We start from the raw sequence: 6,543 nt of genomic DNA, 5'->3' as shown, positions 1-6,543 counted from the left end.
ATCAAACCACCAAACGCCGAAGAAAGAGAGTCACCCTAGCAGGCAGGCGCCATAACAAGCTATGATGTACAAGTAAGTAGTCGCAAATGCTATCGAAATGGTTGGCTAATGCCAAAAGTATTTTCTAAAATATTATGTAATAATATACCAATGTATTTGCTGTGATAATTGTTAATTCAATGCAGGTCTATCCAAATTGTCTATCATCTGTGTAGTCAAAATTTATGCAGTGTAATAGTGAAATGTGAGTCCAGTAGGATCAGTTTGAACGATAGCATGAAGGCTGAATGTTTGGATTATTTACCATTCAATCTTCATGGAAATATTCTGTCATATAGCATAGACTCTGTGAATGGTTAATGCCCTTGAGTTAGTTTGGTTTGATAGATAGTGAATAGTCTGTAATGGGAACTGATGCGCATTGATTGAACTAGAAAAGATTTTGATGGTAGGGCTTGTAGTTGACTAGCACCTAATTGGGCCAACTATTACTGTGTCTGCCGTGACCAATTATTCCACCTCGGGGCGACGGAGAGGTACTAAAGCGCATCATTTGTCATACGATTTTGATCAAGTAATAGGCTACTGTTACTGGGAAGAGCTATGGCAGCTTATGATAAAGTATATGCACCTATAAAAATACTTAGAGTAAATAGATGCAACCTGTTATGGCTAATAGTATACGGCACCTTAATCGATGAGTAAAGTATAGCACGCTTAGGTCGCTAGGAGAAAACTTCCAGCAACACTTAGTTATGATAAGTCAATCATGTTGTTTTCATGAGGGCAATTGAGCAGAACGACTCATGATGTAACGGACACTACTGGAGGCGGTGGTATATTGTACTCAATCACGTCCAGACCGTCGACGAGGGGGCGCGCTGAATATTGGAAGTCACTGGTCGCAAACTTTTGAAAGCTTCTGGGCAAGATGAAGAGCACACAGCTCCTCCACTGCGACCTCACCTTATGGGAAAATATAGCACCTTTTGGCCAAAGTATAGCACTATATTGTAAAGTATAGCACTTTATTGACAAAGTATAGCACCTTATTGGTAAAGTATAGCACCTTATGCTTTCTGAAAATTCTGCACCTTAAGTGTCTAAAATCAAATCAGTTTTTTTCGCCGTGACGAAACCTCTCGACGACCTACGTGACGTGTTTATTGACCAATCATCCATCGCGACGGGGGGTCCTTGCACAATTTTGAAGCTTCTGGGCAAAGTATAGCACCTTATGGGAAAGTATAGCACCTTTTGGCTAAAATATAGCACTATATTACAAAGTATAACACTTTATTGGGAAAGTATAGCACCTTATTGGAAAAGTACAGCACCTTATGCTTTCTGCAAATTCTGCACCTTAAGTGTCGTAAATCAAATCAGTTTTTTTACCACGATGAAACCACTCGACGACCTAGGTGATGTGTTTATTGACCAATCATCCACCGCGACGGGGGGTCCTCGCGCAATTTTGAAGCTTCTGGGTAAAGTATAGCACATTATGGAAAAGTATAGCACCTTTTGGCCAAAGTATAGCACTATATGGCAAAGTATAGCACTTTATTGACAAAGTATAGCACATTATTGGCAAAGTATAGCACCTTATGCTTTCTGAAAATTCTGCACCTTAAGTGTGTAAAATCAAATCAGTTTTTTTCGCAGCGACGGTGAATGATTGGTCAATAAACACGTCACGTAGGTCGTCTAGAGGTTTCTTCACGGCGAAAAAAACTGATTTGATTTTAGACACTTAAGGTGTAGAATTTTCAGAAAGCATAAGGTGCTATACTTTGCCAATAAGGTGCTATACTTTGCCAATAAAATGCTATACTTTATAATATAGTGCTATACTTTGGCCAAAAGGTGTTATACTTTCCCATAAGGTGCTATACTTTGCCCAGAAGCTTCAAAATTGCGCGAGGACCCCCCGTCGCGGTGGATGATTGGTCAATAAACACGTCATCTAGGTCGTCGAGTGGTTTTATCGCTGCGAAAAAAACTGATTTGATTTTAGACACTTAAGGTGCAGAATTTCTAGAAAGCATAATGTGCTATATTTTACCAATAAGGTGCTATACTTTGCCAAAAAAGTGCTATACTTTGCCATATAGTGCTATACTTTGGCCAAAAGGTGCTATACTTTCCCATAAGGTGCTATACTTTGCCCAGAAGCTTCAAAATTGCGCGAGGACCCCCCGTCACGGTGGATGATTGGTCAATAAACACGTCACGTAGGTCGTCGAGAGGTTTCGTCGTGGCGAAAAAAACTGATTTGATTTTAGACACTTAAGGTGCAGAATTTCCAGAAAGCATAAGGTGCTATACTTTGCCAATAAGGTGCTATACTTTTCCAATAAAGTGCTATACTTTGCCATAGAGTGCTATACTTTGGCCAAAAGGTGCCATATTTTCCCATAATGTGCTATACTTTGCTCAGAAGCTTCAAAATTGCTTGAGGACCCCCCGTCACGGTGGATGATTGGTCAATAAACATGTCACGTAGGTCGTCACGTCACGTAGGTCGTCGAGAGGTTTTATCGCGGCGAAAAAACTGATTTGATTTTAGACACTTAAGGTACAGAACTTCTAGAAAGCATAAGGTGCTATACTTTGCCAATAAGGTGCTATACTTTGCTAATAAAGTGCTATACTTTACAATATAGTGCTATACTTTGGCCAAAAGGTGCTATACTTTCCCATAAGGTGCTATACTTTGCCCAGAAGCTTCAAAATTGCGCGAGGACCCCCCGTCGCGGTGGATGATTGGTCAATAAACACATCACCTAGGTCGTCGAGTGGTTTCATCGCGGCGAAAAAAACTGATTTGATTTAAGACACTTAAGGTGCAGAATTTGCAGAAAGCATAATGTGCTATACTTTGCCAATAAGGTACTATACTTTCCCAATAAAGTGCTATACTTTGTAATATAGTACTATACTTTAGCCAAAAGGTGCTATACTTTCCCATAAGGTGTTATACTTTGCCCAGAAGCTTCAAAATTGTGCAAGGACCCCCCGTCGCGGTGGATGATTGGTCAATAAACACGTCACGTAGGTCGTCGAGAGGTTTCGTCACGGCGAAAAAAACTGATTTGATTTTAGACACTTAAGGTGCAGAATTTCCAGAAAGCATAAGGTGCTATACTTTACCAATAAGGTGCTATACTTTCCCAATAAAGTGCTATACTTTGTAATATAGTGCTATACTTTAGCCAAAAGGTGCTATACTTTCCCATAAGGTGCTATACTTTGCCCAGAAGCTTCAAAATTGCGCGAGGACCCCCCGTCACGGTGGATGATTGGTCAATAAACACGTCACGTAGGTCGTCGAGTGTTTGCATTGCCCTAAAAAAACTGATTTGACTTATCACAATAAGTTGCTGAATTTCCAGCGACCATAAGGTGGTATATTTTATTGATAAGGTGCTATACTATTGCCATAAGGTGCTATACTTTATAATAAGGTGCTATACTTTATCAATAAGCTGCTATACTTTCCCATAAAGTGCTATACTTTATCAAAATCTAAAAATTGAGCGAGTACCCCTCGTCCGGGGGGATAATTGGGTCCCCGAACACATAATTTGCCCAATTAGGCGTAGTTTAACACAACAGTGCATCAGTTCATTACAGATATTCATATCTATCAACCACTAAACTCAAGCGCATAACATTGAATGAAAATAATCCATGAAGATTGAATGGAAATAATCCAAAATCACCACTATCGAAACGTTGTATACATTTCTACTAGATACATTTCTACTAGTTACACTGATAAATTTGATACAACATGATACATTGGATAGTGCATTTGATACAATATGCACACAAATCATCTATATATACATAATATAGAAAATTTCATACAACACGATACATTGGATACTACTTGGTACATCATATTGCAGGCTGTAGTTGATTTGCCGTTTGGGTTGCAATGTGACAGCAATGCGAAGATCTGATCGAATGCCAATAGTGGGGGATTCTCTCATGTATTTGATTGGAAAGTTAGTGTGCATTGACGAATGGTTTCTGATTGAGGGGTAGCTGTGCGTTACGTTAGGTGTGCCATTGATGATGGAATATATGTATCCCACCATAAAAATGTTACAATCTACGCTCCTGCACAAATAAATGTCACAATCAATGATTGCATGATAATTTTTTTTTTATTAACTGTCAATTCTAACTTATCGTGCATTTCCAAAGCAAAATACATGAAAGTAATATCGAGAAATGCTAGCATAAGAGGCTTCATACCACTTTCAAAGGAATCATCTATAAGCTTTTATGCAATATCAATTCTAACTTATCGTGCATTTCCAAATCAAAATACATGAAAGTAATATCGATTTTGATGTCGTAATGCTTCGAATTATCAAAACCCACAAGAACAATAAGAATCTGAAGGACCACCAAGCAATAAGAAAATTAGAATTTTTATGTTACAACTAGTCACCATTCCCAACACCAACAAGTAAGAATAATCACCTAGTAACTTTGTACGCTTGCAAAAAGAGGGAGGATTTTCACATCAATCATCAACTCTAAGGAAAATTCTATTCATAAATGCAAGCAAGAACTATAGTTCTAATTTTAAAACATAATGTCCAGAGAGGAACCATAGTTATGTAAGTCATGGTTGATATCTCATGAATGTACATATCTTATGAGCAATTGAGCATCAAGTAAAGGTTACCTTCACTTTTTCCAATAGCTTTTTGGCATCAGCGTTATTTTTGAAGCGATCACGGACAGGCTGCAAGTTGTAGGTTCATGAGATTTTAGAATGACAGAACAATAAATTAGAATTTGAGTAACCAACAATCATCAAAATCAAAATCAAATATTGATAAGAGAGAACACTAAGCGTAAATTCAACAAACAGGTGGTGGGCAAAGAGTTGAACTAACCTGACTTGCAATGGAGAACAACATAACCCACCTCCTTCTGCCGAACCCACTTCCTTTGAGCGCCAAGGATCCTCACCATCGTCGTCGGCTTATGCGAAAGCAGCTCCTTACAAAGCCAGGCGGTCTTCGACCTCCGCCATTACTCCGAGTGCTCCTCAAGCTCCGTCCACTGGCGGCAATGACAAGTGCTTCAGGTTGATGGGCGAACTACAGGGAGTCAATGTCGAAATCATTGGTGGGCTATTCATCTACTTCAAGGTCGACGGTGGTGGGTGACGTGGCGGCGAGGGGAGATAGGGGCAGTGGATGCAGAAGTTGATGGGCTTGAGGGAGGAGGGGAAGTGAAGGGAGGGAAGAGGAGGAGGTTGGTGGTAGTGGTTGAGGGGAAGTGAAGGGAGGGAAGAGGAGGAGGAGGGGAGAGGGAGAGATCTCTTCTGAGCTCAGATGGAGGAGGAGGGGAGAGGGAGAGATCAGTTGGGGATGAATGGTAGTTTAGGATTTTTCAAATTTTTTGGATAAATACAGTACAAATAATGGGTGTATTGTACATTTGGGTTTAAAAATAAGTGGGATGTGATATAGTGGGTCTATTGATGTTTTGAAAAGTGAATGGGTTTTTTAATAAGTTGGGGTAAAACTTTGGGTTAAAAGAGGATTTTCCCACCCTACTATATTTCTAAGTGTACGGGTCAGCTTGTCGCCCAAAGAGAGTTGATATTAGTATTTGCATCCTAGTTTTGATAAGGATTTTGCACAGTACTTGGGAAAGAAGAAAGTGCAAGAGACAGTGAGAGAGGAATAGTTTTGGATTATTTACATTTCGCCGTTACGGATGATTGTGGAGTCCGTAGATCTACATTAGATCTACATTAATAATGATCTTGAGATTACTACTTGTAACTATACGAGTGACCATGTAGCCCAAATAACAAAATATTTACGGGGTCGCCCGTGTAACTACAATTAGCAATGTTAAGATCACATGTGTAAGGGGTTTTGCACTTATTAAGAGTCATCAATTAGGCTCTCAATTACTTTAGTAGTCTTGATATTTGAAAACTATGAATAAAATGCATAAGCTATTTAGTAAGCTGCAAATATCTTTACTTTCCTAGTCTTGATATTTAAAAAATATTTTTTTGGGGAAATTTTATATTTTATTGAAAACATTTTTATATTCATGAGAAAATATATATTATTTACAAAAAAATATAAAATAATATATATGAAAAATAATAGTCTCTGAAAAATAACAGTTTCAAATAAATAATAAGAAATTTTCAAGATTGTTTTTAAAAATATAATTCTTTTCCAAATATTTTTTTTAAAATTGTTATTTTTAGGAACACATTCTTTTTTACAAAAAAATCCCAATTAAAAGTCCCATAAATTTAAAAAAATTTTGAAAAATACTTTATTTATCAAAAATATTATTTCTTATATATATTATATATATATATATATATATATATATATATATATATATATAACTACTATATATATATATTATATCTCCAAAAAGAATAAATTTTCTCAAAAAAATATACATATTGTTAACAAAAAATAACATCTCTCAAAAAACTACTTTTAAGGGGCTGTTTGGTTCGTTTCCATAAATTCATGG

At 37.5% G+C, this 6,543-nt stretch overlaps 1 long non-coding RNA gene across 1 annotated transcript; it reads right to left on the bottom strand.

Moving 5' to 3' along the window:
- Window positions 3,748–5,221, bottom strand: LOC109840997. Its single transcript, XR_002247112.1, has 3 exons — window positions 4,920–5,221; window positions 4,706–4,765; window positions 3,748–4,128 (listed from the first exon to the last, which is right to left on the bottom strand). It is a non-coding gene; the product is annotated as an uncharacterized LOC109840997 (long non-coding RNA).

The sequence above is a fragment of the Asparagus officinalis genome, chromosome 5 (genome assembly GCF_001876935.1).
Source record: "Asparagus officinalis chromosome 5, Aspof.V1, whole genome shotgun sequence".
Classification (NCBI taxonomy): domain Eukaryota; kingdom Viridiplantae; phylum Streptophyta; class Magnoliopsida; order Asparagales; family Asparagaceae; genus Asparagus; species Asparagus officinalis.
Note: the sequence above shows the minus strand (reverse complement) of the source record. Positions and strands in the feature narration are given on the sequence as shown.